The sequence below is a fragment of the Ovis canadensis genome, chromosome 1 (genome assembly GCF_042477335.2).
Source record: "Ovis canadensis isolate MfBH-ARS-UI-01 breed Bighorn chromosome 1, ARS-UI_OviCan_v2, whole genome shotgun sequence".
Taxonomy (NCBI): Eukaryota; Metazoa; Chordata; class Mammalia; order Artiodactyla; family Bovidae; genus Ovis; species Ovis canadensis.
In genome coordinates, this window is record NC_091245.1 from 16,416,544 (window position 1) to 16,444,475 (window position 27,932).

General features: G+C 39.4%; 1 protein-coding gene and 1 non-coding gene across 19 annotated transcripts in view; both read right to left on the reverse strand.

The window, feature by feature from the left end:
- Positions 1 to 27,932, reverse strand: part of SCMH1 (Scm polycomb group protein homolog 1) — a 216,712-nt gene that overhangs the window by 184,120 nt on the left and 4,660 nt on the right. For 3 of the 18 annotated variants that reach the window (XM_069588071.2, XM_069587940.2, XM_069587899.2), the window contains exon 2: positions 1,869 to 1,987. The exons of the other annotated variants lie outside the window; for them this stretch is intronic. The gene's annotated coding sequence lies outside the window, so the exon portion shown is untranslated. The remainder of the gene's footprint in view (positions 1 to 1,868; positions 1,988 to 27,932) is intronic. 18 annotated transcript variants of the gene reach the window in all.
- Positions 20,851 to 20,957, reverse strand: LOC138431430 (U6 spliceosomal RNA). The gene has a single exon (XR_011253695.1). It is a non-coding gene; the product is annotated as a U6 spliceosomal RNA (small nuclear RNA).

Here is a 27,932-nt window from a genome sequence, read left to right on the forward strand (position 1 = left end):
GAGCCCGATGCTGGGAAAGATTGAAGGCAGGAGGAGAAGGGGACAACAGAGGATGAGATGGTTGCACAGCATCACCGACTCAATGGACATGAGTTTGAGTAAACTCCGGAAGTTGGTGATGGACAGGGAGGCCTGGCATGCTGCAGTCCATGGTGTTGCAAAGAGTCAGACATGACTTAGCGACTGAACTGAACTATGTGCCAAGCATTGTTCTAAGCACTTCACTTGTGTTAAGTTGTTCAATACTTACTACCCAAAGGTAGGTAATATCTTCATTTTATTGATAAGGTAACCAGTGTAGAGAAATGACTTATAACCTGAAGTTACAGAGTTAGTGCTAGATTCATAGCAAGGTAATTTGGTCCACTTCTTGTCTTGAGGCTTAGGATTTTTCCAGGAAAACAGAGTTACTTATATTTAGAATGACCTAGGAGTAAATGCAACCTTTGCCTATGTTTGGCTAGGGAGTCTCAGCACTGGTTGATTTTTCCATTATATGGCCCTATCTAGAGTACACATTACTATAAATTAGTTCATGTTATTTCCCTGCTTAAAATCTTCAACTGCTCTCCAGAGTAGCACTTAAAAGGAAATCCAAGTACCTTACCCTGACCCACATAATCCTACATGATCTGACCCCACCTCTTCCGTTTCTTCTCCTACAGCTCTCATCATTCACTCGGCTCCAACTGGCTGGCCTTTTCTGCTCCTGCTGCAGGTCCACTTCCTTACTACCTGAGGGCCTGTATACTGCCTGGAATACTCCACTAGTATTCATAGGGCTGGCATCTTATCATACAGGTCTCAGGTAAACATCACCTTCTCAGAGCATCCTTCCCTGACCAATCAATCCAAAGTAGTCTCCCAGACTCTATCACACCACTCTTAATTTTCTATAGAAACTTAGCACTAGTTAGTATTTTCCTTGTTTGTTTGTCTCCTCAGCTGGGGCCTTGTCTGTGTTACTTATTCAGCACTTGTATCTTGGCACATGGAATATCGCCTAGAACAGAGGAGCCACTATTTTCGAATGAAATAAATGAAACCTAATCATTAACAACAACAACAAAAACCAGCATGAAATGATAACATGACATGACCAAAAAGTGACTACTTTCTGAATTTAAAAAAATGTATTTGGATGGTTTGTAACTAAAACTCATAGTTGATTTCTGAGAGAGAAATAGTTAAGGAAAAAAAAATCTCTAAAAATGTAACAAAAACAAGTTGGGTCCTTTAGTATCTGTAAGTCACTCTCAAATCTGACAAGATCATTACATAAAGGTAATGAGGGGATGTAAGGAGTTGATAGACATAATCATGAATATAATTTACTTTTCAAAGAGTTTTCTGAATACAGTCCTCACAACTTATTAAGGAAATCCACATAACACAAAGGCAAATTCTTTCTGATTAAAACTCATTTAAAAGACATGCATTAAGATGACAAAAGATTCTAAAAATATGAGAAAGTATATAGCTACCTAGCAGCACTGAGAAGTAGGAAAGAGCACCATCAAACACTCAGAAACTGAATAATTTTTATAATCTATAATCAAAATTGAGCTATATAATGGAGAAATCAATGTTGAGTGCTTCTAACCAAACAGGTAAAGGACTGTATTTACTTCTGTAGCATACTAAACAGACCAAGTGTCCTGGGGAAAAAATCCAAGTGCTAATAAAAAGCAGTGAGACACCTTGGAGAAGGCAATGGCACCCCACTCCAGTACTCTTGCCTGGAAAATCCCATGGATGGAGGAGCCTGGTAGGCTGCAGTCCATGAGGTTGCTAAGAGTAGGACACGACTGAGCGACTTCACTTTCACTTTTCACTTTCATGCATTGGAGAAGGAAATGGCAACCCACTCTAGTGTTCTTGCCTGGCGAATCCCAGGGATGGGGGAGTCTGGTGGGCTGCAGTCCATGAGGTCGCTAAGAGTAGGACACGACTGAGCGACTTCACTTTCACTTTTCACTTTCGTGCCCTAGAGAAGGAAATGGCAACACTTCAGTGTTCTGGAGTTAGGTAGATTTCTAAACATTTAGTTACAGTCCCTGGAGAATTCCAGGGACGGAGGAGCTTGGGGGGCTGCCGTCTATGGGGTCGCACAGTTGGACGTGACTGAAGCGACTTAGCAGCAGCAGCAGCGGTGAGACACCTGAAATTTAAAGAACTGTGGTATGGGACTTCCCCAGGGACCCTGTGGTTAAGAATCCAATCCACCTGTCAATGCAGAGAACACAGGTTCAATTCCTGGTCCCAAAGATTCCACCTGCTGTGGAGCAACTAAGCCCATGTGTAACAAGTACTGAAACCCACGTGTTTAGAGCCTGTGTTTTACAACAAGAAACCTATGCACTCCAAGTAGAAAACAGTCCCTGCTTGCCACTAGAGAAAGCCCACACACAGCAACAAAAGACCAAGTGTAGCCAAAAAAAACATATTTTAAAAACAAAAAAAGACCTGTGTTTGCACACATCCCCTACATGCAAAGCTTCCAGCTGTAATGTTTACCACTAGCCACAAAATGTACAGTATTTTTAAAAATTAATTTTAAAAGATACTTTAAAAAGAGAGACAACCACTACTATAAAGAATCCTATCTAAATGTGACAATAAAAAAAGACTAATACATTCTCAGGAGAATGCAAATAGGATGAGTTAAGGTAAGAAATGACAGTGTATGAGCACAGATAGTACAGAGATCCAAAGAATGAATAATCTTATAAATAACATTCTTTGCAGGCACAAAACAATGTAAATAGGGGAAATGTAATATAATTACAAATATCTGAAATGTATTTATACTCCTGGACTCCAAACTAGTTAAAAACAATCAGAAAAGTCCTAAAGAATTATCAAGAGAAATTTTAATACCACTGGGTTAGAAAAGGGATAAATAAATTCATATGTGATATTTATAAGTCATGGTAAAATATAAGGTTTTCCATTGCAAAACCCTTTCAATTTTATATGTTTGAAATTTTTCATAAGTTAAAAAGAACACCTTAAAATATACCAAAGAAACTGCTATTTTTCAAAGCTCAACATAGAGCAATAGTGAAAAGGTGGGTAGGTTAGAGACTGAAGGAAAGAATGATTATTATTAATTCTTTTTTAGCACTTTTACATATAATTACCATTTCATCACAACAAACCTGAAAGGTAGGTGATATTATCTCCATCACACACACACACGCACACATACACACACACACAACCTGAGGCTCAGAGTACCTTAACCAAGTTACTTGGTATCAGTGAATATTAAGCCTGATCAAGTCTGGGATCAAAATACGCATGCAGGTTTAGAAATCTACCTAAAATCTGGATCTATCTTTATCATTTATTTTCCACAGGTATCCAGAAAGTGACTCTATCTCAATTTCACTTGGAAAAGCACTTTAAATAATGAGAATATGTGAGATACTCTTTATAAAATAAAACAATATTTTGTATAATATGACTTCTAGTTTCAAAGTCCTTTGTAGTTTTCAAAGTTAGCTGACTCACAACCATCCTATTTGTATTACAATTATCTAAATTCATCTTTTACAGTTCTTTTAGCACTGTGATTCCCTTGAAATCAGGATCCAGATCTGATTCATTTCTACATTCTTCTTAACAGTATCTAGAATAGTAGTTTAGTGAGTGTTTACTTAAGAAAAGAATGTGATCCTCACAACAGAGATGCAAGGTAGCAAGGACATCTATTCACATTAATATTATTAAACACTTGAGAAAACAGAGGTAGAGTAAACTCTGACACCATTTCCCAGCTGTAAAGCTCATCTCTTAGGGACTTCTCTGGTGGCTCAGCAGTTCAGAATCCACCTTGCAATGCAGGAACTTGGGTTTGATCCCTGGTCAGGGAACTAAGAGCCCACATGCCACAGGGCAGCTAAGTCAGAGAGTTGCGACCAGAGAGTCTGTACACCACAATAAAGATCACATGTATCCAGAAAGACCTGACACTGCCAAATAAATAACTTTTCCCCCCAAAAGTTCATTTGTTGAGTTTCTTATTGCACCACTGACTCAACAAAGATACTCAGCCTGATCCTCTGAGAGTCTGGCAGGGTATCCAAAAGATAAAGCTTTAGTTATTAATATATATTTTTTTAATGTTTGGAAAATTCTGGAATGTAGATCTTACTGTGACTATAAAACGTTTGTAAATGTTCTGACTCCTTTTTTTATTGGGACAGAGTGGCAGAAGGAAAAACCTTCTTAAGAACTCTAAATTTGGTTGTAAGTTAACTAAAACTCACCAAAGACAGAAGTTGACATATAAAAGCTAACTTTTATACTCCATATATATATATATATATATGTTATTTCATATGATTGTTCATAATATCCAGTGAGAGATTACTATTATTCCCATTTCTTTGATGAGTAAATTCCAGAGTTAGTTTAGAAAGTTAGTAGGCGGCTGAACTGGGATTTGAAACCATCTGGGTTATGCTCTTTGTAGTACATAAAGGTGTTAGTTACCTGCTTGCATAGAACTAGTCAATAGTCTTCTGATTGGTCTCTTTCTATTTCCATTCTATCCTATGTATGGCAACCAGAGTAATCCTTCTAAAATAAAAATTCGATCATCTTGCATCTCTGCTTAAAATCCTTCAGATCCATGGAGCCCACAGAATGAAATCCACCAAAGTCCTTGGCATTGCATACACAGCCCTTCAAAACCTAAATCTTTTAAGGTTTGGCCCCTGACTACTTCTCCAGCCTCATCTACCCATATTCTCCTTCTTTTTACCTTCTTTCCCCATTTTATTCTACATGATTTACAGCCCCTCGACTTGTCTGCAATGAAATCTCTTTTCCCACTATACACTCATTAACTTACAACTCATCCCTTAAAATTTAACTCAAAAATCAATGAATCTCCTCTTCCTCGGCCTTCTTAGCTCTATTCCCTAGATAATCATTTCCTCTTCCATGCTATTGTTTATATTGGGTTCATACTTAAAAGCATTTAAATACTATTACAAAAGTATTTGCTTATATACCTTTTCTCCCTATTTGATGGTGAAGTCCTAAGGGATACCTTATACATCTTTAGGTCTTGGGGTCTAATACACTGCCTGACAGTCGTAGGCATCAGATACATGTGTGTTGGGTTGAATTCAAATATATTCATTTAGAAAGTATATATGTGTTAAAAACAGGACTTGGATTTTACAAAACACAAATCTTTCAAAGAAAATAAAAAGCTGAAACCTTTTAACTGAACTGTGTATACCAATGGCAGTTGCCCCGAAGGTTTCTACTAATGCTCTGTGACCCAGCTGGGCCTCCAGAAGGTTCATTACTTTCATATTACCACTGTGGCAATTTATTAATGAGCTCAGTGCAAGCAAGACAAATTGAAATGATAGCTCTGGCAACTAACATCTCTTATTTATCATCAGAGCTAGTCTCTCACTAGCAGTGTCAGGGATACGCCTTCTTCAGTGCAAAACACTTTTTATGGAGTATCTTTTAAGAGGCCTGCAAACACTGGCTCTTAGATTGGCTAACAGGAATTCAAGAAAGTATAGGTCCACATTAGAATAGGAAAAGAATATGTCCTTGAAAAATAACCCAAAACTGAAAAACACAGATGTCCGTGAAGAGTACTGGTAAAGGACTCATTATGTAATTCATCATTCATGGGTCAAATACGTATTCAAGGGCTAATTGAGTGCCACTACAGCTCTTATTTCACCCTGCTGAAAGCAGGTGTTACAACAGTATTCTTGAGGAGGAAAACACTCAGCACTCAGAACGAGCACTCGGCATTTGGGCAGAATGAAGGTTTCTAAAACTAAAGCCCCTACTGCTCCAAAAGTGTGTAGTCTTCTTGATACCAAAGCATCCCTACCAAGCACTTAAGGCTGCTCTCCTGAGATAAAACAAGGCCAAATTGTAAGCTTTTAACATAACAAAAGTAAACTTTATAGTGCAACTAGACACAAATATGGTTTAAAAGAAAGGGAAATAGCAGGAAACCCTGGATACAGGTGGATACTCACTGTCTTTCACTAATGACTACAGTAACTCAGTTAACAGCCTTGGTTTTGACTCCTTATGGCTTCCATAACAAAGAACTGCAAACTGGATGTAAAAAACAAAATTTATTCTCTCATTGTTTTAGAGGCTAGAAGTCTGAAATCAAGGTGTTGGTAGGGTCACTCTGTCTCTGAAGCCTGCAGGGAAATATATGTCTTTGCCTTTTCCAGCTTCTGATAGCCCCAGGAAACCAATACAGATTTCAGTGCTGATCAGAGAGGCAGGGGTGCTGCTCTAACAAATACTTAAAAATGAAATGGTTCTGGAATTGGATAATGAGTAGACAATTGATAGGAAAAAAATTAAATTGCCTTAAAAAGATGGTTGGTAGAAATATGAATATTAAAGATGCTTTTCAGTGAGGCCTTAGAAGGAAATGAGGAACATGTTATTGGACACTGGGGGAACGGCAGTTCTTGCAATCAAGTAGCAGAAAATTTGTCTGAACTGTGTTCAGTCACTGGGTGAACTTGTAAGTGATGAGCTTGGATATTTAGCTGAGCAGATTTCTAAGTAAAGTGTTGAAATGTGGCTCAGTATTTCTTTGGTGTTTATAAATATGAGAAGAGATAAATTGAAGAATGAACTGTTAAGCAAAAGAGAACAAGCACTTGATGATTTGGAAAATTCTCTGCCTATCCAAACAGCATGCTCTGGAAACAGGGCCAAGGATGTGGCTGGACAGTCATTTACCCGACTCAAGGCACACAATCAATCACCTCAGAAGCTAGGAATAGAGATACATGGTTATCCAGGAAAGATCTGAGAGAGATCTCCTTGTCAGATGGTTTGGACACCAATGAACTGCATAGAGACAGACAAGGTTTTCAGAATTTTATATCAGCAGAAGTGCTGCCAGCCTGGACTGAAAGGAACAGAGACAGAATTAAATGAAGACTAATTAACACCATGGGCAGAGCCATAGACAGAGCTGCCTGGGCTGAAGGGACCCTCTTGGGTTAAAAGAACGGGCCTGCCCCAGGCCAGAGGACAGAGCACTGAGTAACAGAGGATTATTCCCAGGCCTTGAAGTTTAATGGGAGTTTATTTGGCTGGGCTGTGAATTTCCTTCAGACTAGTGATCCTTCTGTTCCTTCTACATTCTCACCTTCGAAAAGGAAATGTCTTTCCTAAGCCTGTCCAACCTTTCTATCTTGGAAGCAGATAACTTGTTTTCCAGGTTTTATAGGCCCACAGAGAGCAATTTTTATCTCAGGATGGACCACAGCAAAGTTTCATCCGTACCTGATTTAGATGATATAGAAGGTGAGATTTGAGACTTTTTGAGCTGATTATATTTAGATGAGATTCTGGACTTGGGTTGGATGCTGGAATGGGTTAAAATTTAGGCGGATACATAGATGGGGGGGTGTATTTTGCACTTGGAAAGGACACGAATTTTGAGGGGCCAGAGGACAGACAGTTATGAGTTATGTTCTCCACATTGTGTACCGCTGGTACCTGTGAATGTGACCTTATTTGGAAGTAGGTCCTTTGTGCTCATGTGCTCAGTCACTTCTGTTGTGTCCAGCTCTTTGCGACCCCAGGGACTGTAGCCTGCCAAGTTCCCCTGTCCATGGGATTCTCCAGGCAAGAATACTGGAGTGGGTTGCCATGCCCTTCTCAGGGGATCTTCCCCATCCAGGGATGAAACCCAGGTCTCCTGTGTCTTCTGCACTGCAGGCAGATTCTTTACTATTGAGCCACAAATGAAGTCATTCATGTTAGTTGCTCAGTCATGTTTGACTCTTTGCGATCCCACGGACTATAGCTCGCCAAGCTCCTCTGTTCATGGGATTCTCCAAGTAAGAACACTGGAGTGGATTGCCATTCCCTTTTCCACAGGATCTTCCCAACCAAAGGATCAAACTGGGGTCTCCTGCATTGCAGGCAGATTCTTTACCATTTGAGCTACAGGAAGTCCATATTTGAGGTCATTAGGGTGGGTCCTAAACCTATATGACTGGTTTCTCTCTAAGAGAAAGAAAACACCACGTAAAGATAGACACACATACACAGAACACCATGGGGCAAAAGAGGCAGAGACTGGAGTGATGCACTGCAAGCCGAGGACTGCAGCCACCACCACAAACTAGGAAGAGGCAAGTAAAGACTCTATCCAGTCTCAGAGGGGTCACAGTCCAACTGACACCTTAATTTTGGAACACTATTCTCTAGACTGTGAGAGAATAAACTGCCATTTAATTTGTGATATAATTTGTTACAGCAGCCCTAAGAAACAAAAACGTCCCTTAATACTAGCAAATATATATTCAAGACTTACTATGTATTGCGTAAAGTGCTTTACATGCTTTACCTTTAATCCCTACCACAACCCCATGAGGAAAAGAAATAAAATAAGCTTCTACTACATTACTCCTAGCTACGATGCTAAACTTCTTTTTATATGCCAGGCACTCTTACAATAAGGAATTTATCGGTCTCTGGTTCCAGGTTCCTAACAAAGAGTTTCTAAAACTCCTGAAATTTTCCAAGTGACAGAAGTATTTTTGTTATCCATTAGCCTCTTGGGCACATGTGAGTTTATGCTAGATCACTCAGGATGGGGGCTGGGTGCCAGAAAGATCAAACCATGCAATTAAATAGTTGGGGCTTTAAGCCAGTCTGAACTTCAAGGCCTAAATAATAAAACCCCAACCAGAACTCTGGACACTCAAGGTCAGTGGAGTGTACTAGTTAGTAAACACATCAATGTGCCAGGAGGGTGTTGTACCCTGATCTATGGAGAGAGGACACAGAAGCTCTGTTCAGGACTCTGCCAGGCCTTGCTCTATGTGTCTCTTCATTTGGCCGTTTCCGATTTTTATCCTTTATAATAAATCTGGCATTTATATAGTGTTTTCCTAGTCCTGTGAGTTGTCCTAGTAAATTGCTGAACCTGGGAGCAATCATAGGAACCCGTGTGTCAGATCTGTAGTCAGCTAGTGGGAAGCATAGGCGATCTGGGGACCACACTTGAGGCTGGCACCTGAAGTGGGGACAATCTTTTGGGGATCATATTCCCCTAAACCCATGGAATCTGATAATAACTCTGGGTGCTTAGTGGCGGAATTAAATTGTAATATACCAGGTGGTGTCAGAATAGCTGGGGTTAAAACAGAATTCTGATTGAGTCTTACAGTGACCCAGTATACCCAACAGTAATCAGTGATAGAAAATAGAAAATGTGCCAAAGAAGATACAAATCACTTGGTCTTTCAGCTATTTGACTTTCACACACCATTCTTTCACACATTATAATCAACACTCAAACTGTTTCTCACATACAGAACTGAGCTTCTCATTTTTTATCTTAAGAAATAATGATTTTGAGCTAAAGCATCAGTTCAGTTCAGTTCAGTCACTCAGTCGTGTCTGACTCTTTGCGACCCCAGGAATTGCAGCACGCCAGGCCTCCCTGTCCATCACCAACTCATAGACAAATGTCTACCAGGGGAAAGATCTGGGGCATTTGCTAGATGTTGAGGCTAAATGTTGAGGCTCATGACAAATCATGAGAGAATTGACTTGTCTACAGATGATATGAATAGATGACTAATTTTAAGCTGGTAGCATTTAGTTAAAGAGATATACCTATATATTGTCTTAGGAAACATTATTTGCAGCATCTTGACATATCTTACTTGGAAATATGAAGGGGAGAGAGAGAGAGGGAATGAGAGAAGAAAGGAAGAAGGATGGGAGTAAGAGAGGGAAGGAGAAAGGGAAGGAAGAATGAAAGGAAAAATGAAGGGGAGAGGAGAAAAAGAATGAAAGAAAGAAAAAGATACTGTTTAAGTGTAAAACAACTGCTTTGAGTGCATAGCAACAGGCAATAAGTGTGATAAAGCAATGCTAGTGGAGACAGGTAAGGAAAAATTCTTTCGCAAAAGTTAAACAAAAACAAATACTGGATTTCCTCAAGATTTTAGATTCTATAGGCATATAGTTAGAGCTGTATATGCACATTACTTTCATACAGAAGAAAAAAAAACCTTAAGCAAGTATTGTCATACTAATTCTTTATAACATAAAGCTTCTTAGGAATGCATCGACAGCAAAACAGACTGTTCTAAAAATCCTTCACAGATCTAAGGGGGGAGACAGCTTTATGACAAGGAATTCTGCAGAACTAATACTTAGAAAATCCAGACAGTTGACACCTAGAAGACTCTTTTAAACATAGGCATTAGGATCCAAACAACTAGGCTGATGAGTTTGGAGGCAGAGTTTTCATTTCTGGGAAGGATAATTCAAACACTTAAGAAGGACACTGGCAGGTAATCTAAAGAGAAAGTGAGCATGTGGACCAAGACTGCACAGTGGGACTGTATGACTCAGTCGTTTTACAAAGGACTGCAGGTGAGTATTGTTAGTACTCATAATAATATACTAGCAGAGAAAACTACAGATGATCCTGGTCCATAGCAAATCAAGTCCAGATCACGCAATTTATCCCTAAAAACTCTGAGTCCTCTTTTAAACCATTATTGTACTCTCTGTTTTCTAAATTAATTAATGAGCTAAATAAAATTTTTGTTCACTTTTATTTGTGTGAATCAACATTTTACCCTTTTTCCCCTCTTTTACCAACCTCTCCCCATTTCTTCTACCTTCCAGCCCTTGGCAACCACCATTCTACTCTCCGTTTCTAAGAGTTCAATTGTTTTTTTTTTCAAGAGTCCACATAGGAGTGATGTAATTGTCTTTCTCAGTCTGACTTATTTCATTTAGCATAATGCCCTCCAGGCTCATACATGCTGTCACAAATGGCAGGGCTACTTTCTTTTTTAAGGTTGAATAATATTCCATTGTACATCGATACATTTTCTCTATCTACTCATCCATCAGTGCACACTTAGGGTGTTTCCATATCTTGGCTAAAGACTTCACTCTCTTAAAGAAAATTGCCCTTTAACATCCCCAACAAGCTGTCAATTTCATTTGGTGGCAGGGACTGTGAGTTTCAATGTATTGTAGTGAAACTAAAAGTAAATTGGGAAGGCCTGGGTTTAGTCTTTATCCAATAAGTGCTGACCTTGACTAATTTCCAGCGTCATCTCTAATTCTCACTGGTTCATATATCAAATGGGATTAATTTCTGCTTTGCCAACTTTCAAAGGCCTGTTGGAAGAATTAGATGAGTTAACCTAAAAGAATTTAAGCAATCTGTAAAGATCCCCAGTCCCATCATTCACAAGGCCATCCACGCCGTTTTCCTGTAACATGTAAGAGATCCTACGCTCCAAATCCTGTGTCCCTTTTGTCTGCAGGGTGACGCTGAAGCTCCAAGGAACGTGTACAGGTCTTTTGGATGATCCAGCCCTTGCCTACCTCTCACTCCACTTCCAGTCACTCCTTCTCAGCCTTAACACCACAGTACATGCACGTGTGCTTCAGTCGTGTCTCTTTGCGACCCTATGGACTGTAGCCCACTAGGCTCTTCTGTCCAGCGGATTCTCCAGGCAACAATACTGGAGTGGGTTGCCGTTCCCTCCTCCAGGGGATCTTCCCAATACCACAGTTGCACTCAACTATTTATACAGTCCCAAACATTGCACATGCTGATACCTTCCATTTGGAATGCCCTCTCCTTAGCACTTCAGTCCAACTGATAAACTTTCATGCATCCTTTAAAACCCAATTTATATAATGCCTCTCCTGAGAAGCGTTCCTCATACTCTCAAGTAACATTACGCTTCCTCTATATTATAGCCCTATACAGTGTTAAAATTTATTTGTTTGTCTGATACTTCTGCTAAATTATATGCCTTGATGGGTAGGGTTGCTTCAAGTTTACGTCTTTATCCTCTGAATCTGACACATGGTAAGTGCTAAACAAATACTTAATAGCTAAAATGAAATGTTAGGTATTGCTACTATATCTCCATTTCCCCCACAGCACTGGCACAAAATTAAGCATACACTAGCACGGAGGAGGCATTGGCACCCCACTCCAGTCCTCTTGCCTGGAAAATCCCATGGACGGAGGAGCCTGGAAGGCTGCAGTCCATGGGGTCGCTGACGGTCGGACGCGACTGAGTGACTTCACTTTCACTTTTCACTTTCATGCACTGGAGAAGGAAATGGAAACCCACTCCAGTGTTCTTTCCTTGAGAATCCCAGGGACGGGGGAGCCTGATGGGCTGCCATTTATGGGGTTGCACAGAGTTGGACACGACTGAAGCGACTTAGCAGCAGCAGCACTTAGTAAGCAAATAATTAATCTCTATTTCTTGTCACTTATCATTATTATTACCCAATCCTAATTCAGGGTAGGGGCTGAGAAAGCATGTGTGCTAAAGAAAACGTGAATGACTGTTAATCAAACACCCAAGTCAACTGGTTAGACACTTTTTATGAACAACTTAATTCTCACAATAAACCTATGATATAGGTATTACGATTTCCATTTTACAAGAAAGTAAGCGGAGATAAAAAGACTTTAACTTCTCTGAAGTCAAGCAGCTGACAGTAAATAGTACACTTTCTGGGGTTTCATATACTCTCATATACTCTACTTCATTTGACCCTCACAACTTTGTGAGGTACAAAGTACAAATCTTAGTATCCCTGCATTACAAATGAAAAAAAAAAAAAAGAAAACAAGATTTAAGTGACTGGTAAAGTTTACAAAGCTAGTAACCACTGAGTCTAGGATTAGAAATATCTATGTCATGTGACTCCAAATCTGGTACTTTTTCCATAGCCCAGTCTCTCTGAACTAAGAAGCCTGAGTGCCAAAGAATTGATGCTTTTGAACTGTGGTGTTGGAGACAACTCTTGGCATCTAGTACTTTATGTACAGTTCTCAACAGCAAATGGTTACCAGTTTGTAATAAGCACAGAAATTGAAGAGTAAACACTTAGAAATTTTGTATTATAATTTAACGGGTAACTTTGTGTTGTTAAGCCTAATAAAAATTTGCGGTTTATGCTTAGATTTTTAGAAATTTCATGTTTCTAGTAACTCATTTTTATTATATTTATAAAATTCTTAGTCTAAAATGAATGAAAAATATTGCTCCTTCAACAGACATAGTGTAAGAAGCACTGCCCTAAAGGTTCCAGAACAAATCAGATTTGTAATTTAGAAAGTTAGAAAAATAATTAGTGACAGTTTAGAAGGGGAAGACCCATTGGCAAATACAAATACTAATAATATAAAAAAAATAGAAAATTTAAAGATGAAATAAGGATGACTTGTGAAAACATTAAGCATCTGGCAAACAATGAATAAGGATTTTTAAGTTCACACAAAAGGGAGATTTCTTCAAGTCAAATAAGGCTCAGATAGTAGATTCTTAGAGACAGAAAGACCTTAAGCCATCAATCTCCAGAACTAAATTTATGAAGTAAAAAAATTTTAATATACTTATTATATATGTAACACTATTTACTGAAAGACCTATCACATACTTGGTGTCAGGGATATAGTATTGAACACAGCCTCTTTGTTATGCTCCACATGCTAAACTTAGTAAAAAAGACACGGTCCCTCCCACCATGACAGACATTCACCAACCACAGAACATAAATAGATGTTTCACTTAAACTATTTTAAGTACTACAAAAAACTTACATGGTACTATGAGATCATGTAACACAGAGATTAATAGATTCTAGGAGATGAAGGAAGGATTTCCTGAAGAAGTTATGTGTTAGTTGAAATCCAAAGAAAGAGCAGAAAGTAACCAGGCAAAAAAGGGGAAAGAACATTCTAGAGAGAGAGAAAGGCATGTAAGGGGGATGGGGCATGAGAGGCCCACAAAACAGAAAGAAAGGAAGTATAACTGATGCACAGAAAGCAAGGAGAAAAGTGACAAGAAGTCAAAAAGTTAGATGAGCTAGTCCATTAAAAGTCCTACAAGCAATAATACAGATAATCTTGATGACATTATGTTAAGTGAAATAAACCAGTCACAAGAGGACAAATACTGTACGAGTCCACTCATTTGAGAAATCTGGAGTAGTCAAAATCATAGAGACAGAAAGAATGGTGGGGCAGGGGCTGGAGGGAGGGAAGAACAGAGAGCGATTATTTAATGGGTACAGAGTTTCAGTTTAGCAAGATGAAAAAAGATGAAGATGGATGGTGGTGATGCTTGCAAAACAAAGTGAGTGTACTTAATATCAGTAAATTGTATGCTTAAAAATGGTTAAAATTATAAATTTTTTTGTTAACCAGAATTTGATTCTATTACTTCCATCCAAAGACCCTTATGAGACAGAAATTGGTACACAGAAGAGGGGTGGTATAAACGAGTCCTTAAAACATAGAACTGACTGGATCAAGACTGGGGCCTACAAAATGCAGACCTCTCTCTCATGCTGAGGTTGGCCATTCTCACATAGTGGGAGACAGTTCATTGAGCCGTGGTCTTTTATACCAGGACTCACCACTACTAAGGCACACTACAAAAAGAGACGTGGTAGAGAAAACACAGGACGCACTGGCTATACAGATGGACTCAATCAGTTCCTATTAAAAAACAAACTGCTTAATATGAAATAGAGGAGATATTAAAAATATTTACAATCTGTAAGATCATACTAGTGCACATTGGAGATTATCAGTACTGAGTTGAACTGGTCAATCTGAAAGCTGGGGAGAAAATCGAACTTTTGTAAAAAAAAGATTCCTTTTGCCTAGAGCCTGCACAAGATCCTTGCTGAGCTGGGAAACTACCCAGGGCTAAAATAAGAATGGTACAAAGGCAGAAAGGCAGGACCTACAGTTATGGATAAGACCGAAGCATAAGAGAGCTCTCCTGAATACCCTAGGGTTCCCCCAAGCATCTCTGTTATGCATTCTTTGCCCGATAAGCTAGGATACAATCCAGAAGCAAGAAGCAGATTAATACCTCCCTTCCCCAGGCCCTATTTCAAATTGAGTGAAGCAGTAAATTCCCTTTTCTCCTCCTTTGGCTGCAATTCATTTTTGTTGGATTTCTGCCCTTTAAAACCAAAAAGTGTTAGTACACTGCTGCTGCTGCTGCTAAGTCGCTTCAGTCGTGTCCGACTCTGTGTGACCCCATAGACGGCAGCCTACCAGGCTCCCCCATCCCTGGGATTCTCCAGGCAAGAACACTGGAGTGGGTTGCCATTTCCTTCTCCAATGCATGAAAGTGAAAAGTGAAAGTGAAGTTGCTCAGTTGTGTCCGACTCTTGGCGACCCCATGGACTGCAGCCTACCAGGCTCCTCCATCTATGGGATTTTCCAGGCATGAGTATTGGAGTTGGGTGCCATTGCTAGTTAGTACACTACTAATATTTTAAAATGCACAGCCTTTTTCAAAAGGATCACCACGATCTACCCCAAATCTACAGAAATGATCTCCAGGTCAGGGTATTTGTCATTTCTTAATAAGTGTTCCAGCTGATTAGGCAAACTGGGGAAATACTAGCTTAGGCTGAAGTTTAACATTCAACAAAAGTCTGGTTATCTCATCCTATACTATACGAAACAATAATTGTTATTTCCCAGTAACAGAGAGGAAGGACATTACAACAATATTTATTTAGAACACACTATGAGCCTACCTGCTGCTGCTGCTGCTGCTAAGTTGCTTCAGTCGTGTCCGACTCTGTGCGACCCCAGAGACGGCAGCCCGCCAGGCTCCCCCATCCCTGGGATTCTCCCGGCAAGAACACTGGAGTGGGTTGCCATTTCCTCTCCAATGCATGAAAGTGAAAAGTGAAAGTGAAGTTGCTCAGTCGTGTCCTACTCTTAGCGACCCCATGGACTGTAGCCTACCAGGCTCCTCCGTCCATGGGACTTTCCAGGCAAGAGTACTAGAGTGGGGTGCCACTGCCTTCTCTATGAGCCTACCACTGTACCAGAATTCACCATTCTGGGCACCAAATATTTAAGAGGCTACCTTGTATTCCAGGATCTCGGAAGAAAACACAAGACAAGACCTACAAATCTGCAGAAAAGATAAGACCTACAAATACATCTGGGACTGCTTAACCTGTCTGATCAATGGAATGATCTAGGGATCTTTTTGGTAGATCACAGATGGCAGACAAGGGATGTAAACTCCTTACCCATCAGACAACAAAGTCATCCCCAAAATATGCTCAGTGTAAAATACAATTCCTTCTCAATAAAAAGTACAGGAGCACACAAAGAAAAAATCAAGAATATAGTCCATTAATTCAGATTTGGATTTAACTCAGAAAACTAAGATCATGGCTTCTGGTCCCATCACTTCATGGCAAATAGATGGGGAAACAGTGGAAACAGTGCCAGACTTTATTTTTTTGGTCTCTAAAGTCACTGCAGATGGTGACTGCAGCCATGAAATTAAAAGATGCTTACTCCTTGGAAGGAAAGTTATGACCAACCTAGACAGCATATTCAAAAGCAGAGACATTACTTTGCCGACTAAGGTCCATCTAGTCAAGGCTATGGTTTTTCCAGTGGTCATGTATGGATGTGAGAGTTGGACTGTGTAGAAAGCTGAGCGCTTCAGAATTGATGCTTTTGAACTGTGGTGCTGGAGAAGACTCTTGAGAGTCCCTTGGACTGCAAGGAGGTCCAACCAGTCCATCCTAAAGGAGATCAGTCCTGGGTGTTCACTGGAAGGACTGATTCTAAAGCTGATACTCCAATACTTTGGCCACCTGATGCGAAGAGTCGACTCATTGGAAAAGACCCTGATGCTGGGAGGGATTGGGGGCAGGAGGAGAAGGGGACAACAGAGGATGAGATGGCTGGATGGCATCACCAACTCCATGGACGTGAGCGTGAGTAGACTCTGGGAGTTGGTGATAGACAGGGAGGCCTGGCGTGCTGCGATTAGTGGGGTTGTTAAGGGTCCGACACGACTGAGCGACTGAACTGAACTGAGCATGCATTAGCACTTATTATTTGAACACTTACTATATCAAGCAACTAAATATAGGCTTTCGCTAATAACTAATAATCAGAAACTACCAAGAGATTAGTAGACTGATTGAACTGACATTTCTTGTTTAGAAAATGATTTATTTCAATGTAATGATGAGGGGATTTAACATATTAAAAGCAACTTGTTAGTGTTGAGAATAAAGAAGTCAACAAAACATTAATTTAACATTTTACCAAATTCAACTAGCTCTTTACAAGAAGATTACTTTGACACCTAACTATCAAGGTCAGCATTCAGTTCGGTTCAGTTCAGTTACTCAGTCATGTTTGACTCTTTGCAACCCCATGCATCGCAGCATGCCAGGCCTCCCTGTCCGTCACCAACTTCCGGAGTTTACTCAAACTCATGTCCATTGAGTCCGTGATGCCATCCAACCATCTCATCCTCTGTTGTCCCCTTCTCCTCCTGCCTTCAATCTTTCCCAGCATCAGGGTCTTTTCCAAAGAGTCAACTCTTCGCATGAGGTGGCCAAAGTACTGGAGTTTCAGCTTCAACATCAGTCCTTCCAATGAACACCCAGGATTGACTTCCTTTAGGATGGACTGGTTGGATCTCCTTGTAGTCCAAGGGACTCTCAAGAGTCTTCTCCAACACCACAGTTCAAAAGCATCAATTATTCGGCGCTCAGCTTTCTTTATAGTCCAACTCTCACATCCATACATGACCACAGGAAAAACCACAGCCTTGACTAGACTGACCTTTGTGAGCAAAGTAATGTCTCTGCTTTTTAATATGCCGTCTAGGTTGGTCATAGCTTTTCTTCCAAGGAGCAAGCATCTTTTAATTTCATGGCTGCAGTCATCATCTACAGTGATTTTGGAGCCCCCCAAAATAAAGTCTGACACTGTTTCCACTGTTTCCCCATCTATGTCCCATGAAGTGATGGGACCAGATGCCATGATATTCTTTTTCTGAATGTTGAGCTTTAAGCCAACTTTTTCACTCTCCTCTTTCACTTTCATCAAGAGGCTTTTTAGTTCCTCTTCACTTTCTGCCATAAGGGTGGTGTCATCTGCATATCTGAGGTTACTGATATTTCCCCCTGCAATCTTGATTTCAGTTTGTGCTTCATCCAGCCTGGCATTTCGCATGATGTACTGTGCATGTAAGTTAAATAAGCAGGGTGACAATATACAGCCTAGATGTACTCCTTTCCCGATTTGGAACCAGTCTGTTGTTCCACATTCAGTTCTAACTGTTGCTTCTTGACCTGCATACAGATATCTCAGGAGGAAGGTCAGGTGGTCTGGTGTTTCCATCTCTTTAAGAATTTTCCACAGTTTTTTTGTGATCCAGAGTCAAAGGCTTTCGCATAGTCAATAAAGCAAAAGTAGATGTTTTTCTGGAATGTTATTGCTTTTTCAATGATCCAACAGATGATGACAATTTGATCTCTGGTTCCTCTGCTTTTTCTAAATCTAGCTTGAACATCTGGAATAGCAAGCTTCATGTGCTATTGAAGCCTCACTTGGAGAATTTTGAGTATTACTTTGCTAGCATGTGAGGTGAGTGCAATTGTGCAGTAGTTTGAGCATTCTTTGGCATTGCCTTTCTTTGAGAATGGAATGAAAACTGACCTTTTCCAGTCCTGTGGCCACTGCTGAGTTTTCCAAATATGCTGGCATATTGAGTGCGGCACTTTCACAGCATCATCTTTTAGAATTTGAAACAGCTCAACCGGAATTCCATCAACTCCGCTAGCTTTGTTCGTAGTGATGCTTCCTAAGGCCCACTTGACTTTGCATTCTTTGCAACCCCATGGACCATAGCCTGCCAGGCTCCTCTGTCCACGTAATTCTCTAGGTAATAATACTGAAGTGGGTTGCCATTCCCTTCTCCAGAGGATTTTCCCAACCCAGGGATTGAACCTGGGTCTCCGGCATCGGAGCAGATGCTCTACCATCTGCGCCACCAGGGAAGCCCATCTGCACGTATAAGACACTGAAACAGGAAACGTTTATACGGCATGGGCCTAGCATGCACACGCAGCACATGCAGCTGTCAACAGACTGCAGGCTGTCAGTCCTATCATACGTGTCGACCAAATTGGGAACATTTTATGGAGACATGTGTTTTAATTAAATTCCAAAGAAACAGCATGTACCATTATTTTGACTTTATTATTACTTTTTTACAAATAAGCTTTTATTTAAGAACAATTTTAGATTTACAGACGTCTACAAAGATAGTTCAGGGTTCCCATATATTCTGCACAGTTTCCCCTATTACTAGCATCTTACATTAGTATGGTACATTTGTTATAATTAATGAACCAATATGGATAAACCATTAACTGAAGTCCACATTTCATCGAGACTTCCTTGGTTTTCACTTAATATCCTTTTTCTGTTTCAGGATCCTATTATCCTTCCCAGGATAACATATTTTTGTCATCATGTCATCTTATACTCATTTTGGCTGACTTTTCTTGCCTGAGGACCTTGATAGCTTTGAGGAATACTGGTCAAGTATTTCACAGAATATCTCTCAATTGGAATTTGTCTAGTTTTCCTCATGATTATACTGGAGTTATAGGTTTGGAGGAGGAAGCCCACTGAGATAAAATTATAATAACTTTTTATCCCAACTACCAACTGGATAGTAAGCTCACTGAGGGAAAGAATCTTATTCACATTTTTGTATCCTTAGTACACAGCTGATAAATATGTGTTGGTTAAGAAGGAGGAAGTGGATTACACAAAGGGTTGAGGTGCTACAGAAACTTTGCAACTAATTAAAATAGGGGCACTTACCCTAACAAGGAAATAGTTCATCTGTTTACTCAAATTAAAAAAAAAAAAGCATGACTGATTCACTAAAGTATTCACTCTTCTATTCAAGGATCCTTCTAGTTTACCTATAAGGTTGAGACAGGATTTGTTGTTTGTTGTTTAGTCACTAAGTCATGTCTGACTCTTTGCAACCCCCATGGACTATGGCCCACTGGGGTCCTTTGTCCAGGGGATTTCGCAGGCAAGAAAATTGGAGTGGGTTGCCATTTCCTTCTCCAGCATATCTTACTAACCCAGGAATTGAACCCACATTTCTTGCATTGGCAGGCAGATTCTTTACCACTGAGCCACTGGGGAAACCCTGAGACAGGATATATTCAGCTAAAAAGCAAGTTAATTCTTACAAGTAAACCTCACCTCCTGTACTGACTGATGAGACCTTAGAACTGTATAACACTGCTTGTGGGGAGTATGCATGGTAAAATGGAAAGATGCATTATGGCTTAAGACAGGAGGTCTGGGTTTGAAACTGAGTTCTATCGCTAATAAATTGTATAATTTAGGCCAGATATCTTTGAGTCTCAGTTACTTTACATATGGAATGGAGCTATTAATATTTACATGACAGTGGGAATTATAATCACTGGCCCACAGAACTGGTGGACTGAATCACTACTGAGATACCCACATTTCTATTATCTTGGTATCCCTTACTACATCTTAGAGCACAGTGATTTTTTCTTTTTTTAAAATCCAATGGTCTCTGTAGTATTTCTACTTTATCTCCCTAAGGTCTTTCACACTGCTAACTATTCCTTTCTTTTTGAAATTTACTCTTGTTCCTCTGGCATTATAAATACCCCCTTTCTTCTGATTTTGCTTATCATGCAGTGATTCAGAGTACAGCTTACTGGCCAAGAGCATAGACTCTGGACCAGACAGGATTTGAACTGTCAAGAGTTCGAATTCTGGTTCCACCTCCTGCTAGTCCTATGACCTTGGATAGGTTACTTAACTCTTTTTTTTTTCTAATTTATTTATTTTCAATTGAAGGATAACTGCTTTACAGAATTTTGTTGTTTTCTGTCAAGCCTCAACATGAATCAGCCATAGGTATACATATGGTCCCTCCCTCTGCAGATAAGGAACACTTCACGAATTTGTGTGTCATCTTTGCACAGGGGCTGTGCTAATCTTCTCTGTATTGTTCCAATTTTAGTATATGTGCTGCCAAAGAGAGCATGGTTACTTAACTCTTAGGTGCCCATTTCCCATCTGGGTTTACAGGTAGATGAGTTTACAGGTGTATAACATGCATAGTAAATACTATACAAATAGCTTGCTGTTGCTTGGGTCCCCCTCCTTAGTCTCTTCCTCTGCTACACTTCTTTAACCTCCACATACTTCACCAGGAGGATTCCATCCATGCAAAAGTGTCTTAACTTCTGTCTACCTGGAACGCATTCTTCTCTTCAGCCTACTTAGTGAATTCCTTCTCAAACTTTAAGATCCAGGTTAAATGTCATTCTCTTTCTCTCTGAAGCCTTTCCAAAAACCATCTCCCTCCTTCTGCCTTGGTAGTCAATTGTGCCTGCCCTTGTGGCCCATATACTTTGAATATATTTCAATGAGAGTCCTTGTTACACTAGATTGAAAGATGCTGAGTAACTTGAAGTTTCCTGTATTAGACCATTTCAGACCTGTAAGAACAGTTACATGATTCATTCTATAAAGAGAATATTTACCCTATTCATAAATATTCTGTATTTCTGTTGATCCTTCCCTTCCTGTATTAAGCTCATGACAAGAACTACATATTATTTCTTAAAAATACATCCCTAACACAATATTTCAGATATATAAAAAGCAATAAATAATAATGAATGGACAACCATATATCCACACTTTGGCTGAAAAAATATTTACCAATACAATTTAAGTCCCCTGTTGCTCTTCCCAGCAGTATTACTAGTCTTTTCTCACACACTTCAGAGGTACCCACTATCCTTACTTTGATACTGTATTTTTTCATTACCATGCATTTCTTTAGCATTTATTATGTAAGTATGCTTCCATAAATAATACATCAATGTTGGGCTTTATATAAATGTGTTCTGCCATTTGCTTTATTTACTCAACTTTTTTATTTGTGAGATTCACCCAAGTTACTGTACAGATCTAGTTTATTCATTTCCATTATTGTATAGAATTCCATTAGATAAATATACTATAATATTTTCTTTCTTTTATTAATTATACATTTGGATTAGTTTGAATTTTCTGCTATAAAAATGTTGCATAAATATTTTTGGAAGTCTCTTTATATATGCACAGGAGTGTTTCTAAAGGGTATTTACCTAGGAGTGGAATTGCTGGATTGAGACAAAGATTGTTGGAATGTAGATTATTATTGCTTGAAATGATAAGCAAAATTGATAAACCTTTAGCCAGATTCATGATGAAAAAAAGGGGGAGAGCCTAAATCAATAAAATTAGAAGTGAAAAAGGAGAAGTTACAACTGACACCACAGAAAGACAAAGGACCTAAGACACTACTTACTGGAGGCAACTATATGTCAAAAAAACAGACAGCCTAGAAGAAATGGACAAATTCTTGGAAAGATACAATCTCCCAAGACCGAACCAGGAAGAAATATCAAACACAAACAGACCAATTACAAGCACTGAAATTGAATCTGTGATTTAAAAACTCCCAATAAACAGAAGTCTAGGCAAATTCCATCTTTTGTCTGTGTACATAGCACAGAGTCTGGCAGTTAAAAGACATTAATAAATATTTGTTGAATGAATGAATAAAAACTTGAAAAAAACACACATAAAGAGATTAGACAATGTTTTCGAGCTCTTAATTCAGAACTGTGCCTATTAGGCTTTGTAAACTTTTATACTTAAAGAAATAAATTTAATTTAGCTTGGAGACTTTCCGGCAGTCCTTTGAGATAACCAGAGATAAGACAGAGGACCAAAAAACTGGGATTGGAAGTCCAAAACTTTAAATCATCTAACACAAATAGTTGTCTGCTCTTTTCCTAAATATCTCTAAGAACAAGTATGCTGGCTTTCATGTTTTCTATTATACTTCACAGAATATAATGACTAAAACAGCCTTATTTTCATCATGTTTGAACACCCCAGAGGAAAGTCTACAAAAGCAAATGTAAAGCAATTATAATAAATAAGAAACCACTTAGAAATGTGCCTATAATACATCAATGAGCAACAGATATACTGATTAAAATGAATATACAATTATATACACGTTTTAATTTTAAAAGCTAACAATGGCAACAACTATAGTAAATACAGAGGGGGAAAATAATGCATCAGCCTTAAATGCTTTAAAATTTAAGGAAATTAATATATGATGACTTGTAGCAGAACCACCAGGAGGTTCAGAAAGCATAGAGTCTTCCAAAGTAAGTCACAGGAGACTGAACCATTCTGGACAAAATACAGAATCAGTAGTAAGAAGGCCTGGTTTTGAGTTGCTATTCTGACATTTACCAGCTATTTGACACTGGGCACAGCATTTAATTCACCTACACCTCAGTTTCTTATCAGTAAATAGAGTTTATAATGACCTGTCATCCTATCTAATAGGGTTTTATATGCTTCAAATTAAGCAGAAAAAATGTGTGACATCCTTCAATAATATGCAATTGTAATTATCTATCCTTCTTCATCTTCCCATCTCCCTGACAGCAAGGATCTGTAAAAGTGTGGTTTTTTTTCCAAGCAAGGCTCAGTAGAGCTAGTATAGGCAAAAAGAGAGAGATTAGTTTGGGATTTTGCCCAGACAGGGACAGAAGGACAACAGAGCAAGGGAATAAAAGATAATGATAAAAGAGCGAATGAAATAAGCTAGAGGCTAAGAAAGCTGGATAGGGAAGGAAGTAAAAACAGGTCATGCTGAGGTCAAAGGAAAGATAGAGTAGGGACAGTCAAAGGTCAGGTAGTTGGCGAAATTTTGAACAAATATGTATGTCTTCATTTATAATTTCAGAGGTGGGCCATCTTCAGGTGAGAACAAAGCCCATGGTGTGACTACGGGAGCTGATTACTTAAAAAGATGCTCACCTCAGTTGAAGAGGCCAATGTGTTGAAGAAATAGACATCCATATGAATACTAAAGTCACTCGGGATAAGGCCAAAAATTGAGGTAGAAAGGAAGACTGTGTGTGTGAGGTCTTTAACAACAGAGAAGATGTACGTATAAGACAATGAGAGTGATATAGCCATTGTGCCAGAGAGAACAAGATTTTAACAAGTTCAGTTCAGTCGCTCAGTTGTTTACGACTCTTTGTGACCCCATGAACCACAGCACATGAGGCCTCCCTGTCCATCACCAACTCCTGGAGTTTACTCAAATTCACATCCATTGAGTGGTGATGCCATTCAACCATCTCATCCTCTGTTGTCCCCTTCTCCTCCTGCCTTCTATCTTTCCCAGCATTAGGGTCTTTTCAAATAAGTCAGCTCTTCATATCAGGTGGCCAAAGTATTGGGAGTTTCAGCTTCAGTATCATTCCTTCCAATGAACACTCAGGACTGATTTCCTTTAGGATGGACTGGTTGGATCTCCTTGCAGTCCAAGGGACTCTCAAGAGTCAACACCACAGTTCAAAAGCATCAACTCTTCGGTGCTCAGCTTTCTTTACAGTCCAACTCTCACATTCATACATGATTATGGGAACAATACAGCCTTGACTAGACAGACTTTTGTTGGCAAAGTAATGTCTCTGCTTTTCATATGCTGTCTAGGTTGGTCATAACTTTCCTTCCAAGGAGTAAGTGTCTTTTAATTTCATGGCTGCAGTAACCATCTACAGTAATTGGAGGCCAAAAAACTAAAGTCTGCCACTGTTTCCCCATCTATTTGCCATGAAATAATGGGACCAGATGCCATGATTTTTGTTTTCTGAATGTTGAGCTTTAAACCAACTTTTTCACTCTCCTCTTTCACCTTCACCAAGAGGCTCTTTAGTTCTTCGCTTTCTGACAAAAGGGTCATGTCATCTGCATATCTGAGGTTATTAATATTTCTCCCAGTAATCTTGATTCCAGCTTGTGCTTCCTTCAGCCCAGTGTTTCTCATGATGTACTCTGCATAGAAGTTACATAAGCAGGGTGACAATATACAGCCTTGACGTACTCCTTTTCCTGTTTGGAACCAGTGTGTTATTCCATGTCCAGTTCTAACTGTTGCTTCCTGACCTGCATACAGATTTCTCAAGAGGCAGATCAGGTGGTCTGGTATTCCCATCTCTTTCAGAATTTTCCACAGTTTATTATGATCCACACAGTCAAAGGCTTTGGCATAGTCAATAAAGCAGAAATAGATGTTTTTCTGGAACTCTCTTGCTTTTTCCATGATCCAGCAGATGCTGGCAATTTGATCTCTGATTCCTCTACCTTTTCTAAAACCAGCTTGAATATCTGGAAGTTCACGGTTCATGTACTGTTGAAGCCTCACTTAGAGAATTTTGAGCATTACTTTACTAGCGTGTGAGATGAGTGCAACTGTGCAGTACTTTGAGCATTCTATGGGAATGGAATGAAAACTGGCCTCTTCCAGTCCTGTGGCCACTGCTGAGTTTTCCAAATTTGCTGGCATATTGGGTGCAGCACTTAAATAGCATCATCTTTTAGGACTTGAAATAGCTCAGGTAGAATTCCATCACCTCCACTAGCTTTGTTCGTAGTGATGCTTCCTAAGGCCCACTTGACTTCACATTCCAGGATGTCTGGCTCTAGGTGAGTGATTACACCATCATGATTATCTGGGTCATGAAGATATTTTTTGTATAGTTCTTCTGTGTATTCTTGCCACCTCTTCTTAATATCTTCTGCTTCTGCTAGGTCCATACCATTTCTGTCCTTCATTGTGCCCATTTTTGCATGAAATGTTCCCTTGGTATCTCTCATTTTCTTGAAGAACTCTCTAGTCTTTCCCATTCTATTGTTTTCTTCTATTTCTTTGCACTGATCTCTGAGGAAGGCTTCCTTATCTCTCTTTTCTATTCTTTGGAACTCTGCATTTAAATGGGTATACCTTTCCTTTTCTCCTTTGCTTTTCACTTCTCTTTTCTCAGCTATTTGTAAGACCTCCTCAGACAACCATTTTGCCTTTTTGCATTTCTTTTTCTTAGGGACAGTCTTGATCACTGCCTCCTGTACAATGTCACTAACCTCTGTCTGTAGTTCTTCAGGCACTCTATCAGATCTAATCCCTTCAACCTATTTATCACTTCCACTGTATAGTCATAAGGGATTTGATTTAGGTCATACCTAAGTGGTCTAGTGGTTTTCTCTACTTTCTTCAATTTAAGTCTGAATTTGGCAATAAGGAGTTCATGATCTGAGCCAGTCAGCTCCCGGTCTTGTGCTTGCTGACTGTATAGAGCTTCTCCATCTTTGGCTGCAAAGAATACTACTACTACTAAGTCACTTCAGTCGTGTCCAACTCTGTGTGACCCCACAGATGGCAGCCCACCAGGCTTGCCCGTCCCTGGGATTCTCCAGGCAAGAACACTGGAGTGGGTTGCCATTTCCTTCTCCAGTTTTCCTTTAAAATTGGGGGAAGTTACAGTTCAGTACACACAGGCAAAGTCATAGCAGGAGCCTCTAAAATTTCAGTGTTGACCATCTGGTGATGTCCATGTGTAGGGTCTTCTCTTGTGTTGTTGGAAGAGGGTGTTTGCTATGACCAGTGCATTCTCTTGGCAAAACTCTGTTAGCCTTTGGCCTGCTTTATTTTGCACTCCAAGGCCAAACTTTCTTATTACTTCAGGTATCTCATGACTTCCTACTTTTGCATTCCAGTCCCCTATGATGAAAAGGACATCTTTTTTTGATATTAGTTCTAGAAAATCTTGTAGGTCATCATAGAACCATTCAACTTCAGCTTCTTTGGCATTAGTGGTTGGGGCATAGACTTGGGTTACTGTGATAATGAATGGTTTGCCTTGGAAATGAACAGAGATCATTCTGTCATTTTTGAGATTGCAAACAAGTACTGCATTTTGGACTCTTTTGTTGACTATGAGGGTTACTCTATTTCTTCTAAGGTATTCTTGCCCACAGTAGTAGATATAATGGTCATCTGAATTGAATTCGCCTATTCCAGTTCATTTTAGTTCACTGATTCCTAAAATGATTTGATGTTCACTCCTGCCATCTCCTGTTTCACCACTTCCAATTTACCTTGATTCACGGAATGTGTGGAATAGTGGTTGCACAAAAGATTATAGTCAGCCTTATCTCTTTCCTTTTGCAAAGAGCGGTGTAGGAGAGTGAGCAAGTACTCTTACTCTACTGGCTCCCATTTAAGGCCAGAACACACATAAAACATCCCATAAAACGGTTGACAGTTTAGGAAACAGGAGTTTCAGAGAACAAGTGGAAAGGTTTGAAAGGGAGCAACAAGCAGGATTGGGAGAGAGTAAAAGGAAGCCAAGTCAGCACCAGAATAACAGTACAGAAGAAAAACACATGATTGGAGGAACTAGGACAAAGATAACAGAGAATAAGACTTGCTCGGTTCATATGGCCAAAGGTTATCAAAATAATTAGTTCCAGCAGTTCTCTGATGGCTAGGGAGTTAGCACTAAGCCCTTGGCAATGGTTTGGTTAAAATCCCTCATTTACAGATGTGGGTAACATTTGAGTATCTATTATATATTTTTCACATTATGTAAAGTGCAATACACACACTACTTTAGTTAAGCCTTACACCTACACTTTCCCTCATTTATTTATTTATAAAATGAGGGAACTGAGGATCACAGAAGCAAAGTGACCAGCCCTGGTCTGTATTATTTAGTGACACTGAGGACCCAGGCTTCTTTTTCAAATCTAAATAAGTATGGAAATATAAAAAAGAATTTGAAATTAGAACATCTTTAGTCACTTTCTTCTTCTTTTTAGTTACTTTCCACCAGTGAGATCTTGTATGTTTTTAACTCCACTAAGCCTGTCTACCAAACAAGGTTATTGCAAAGATTAAGCAACAACTAAAAAATAAATCCTAGGAGCTATCTTTTTCAACTTATTTTCAAACGTGAATTTCTTACTTGGTTTATTTCAAACACAAATTCAAAGTTTCTAAATTAACGCCTACAGATTTTACAGTTAGGAGACTGAGGCAGAGAGGAAGGATCGACAATCTGTGGCTCCCTAGTATGTTTAGGCTCAAGTC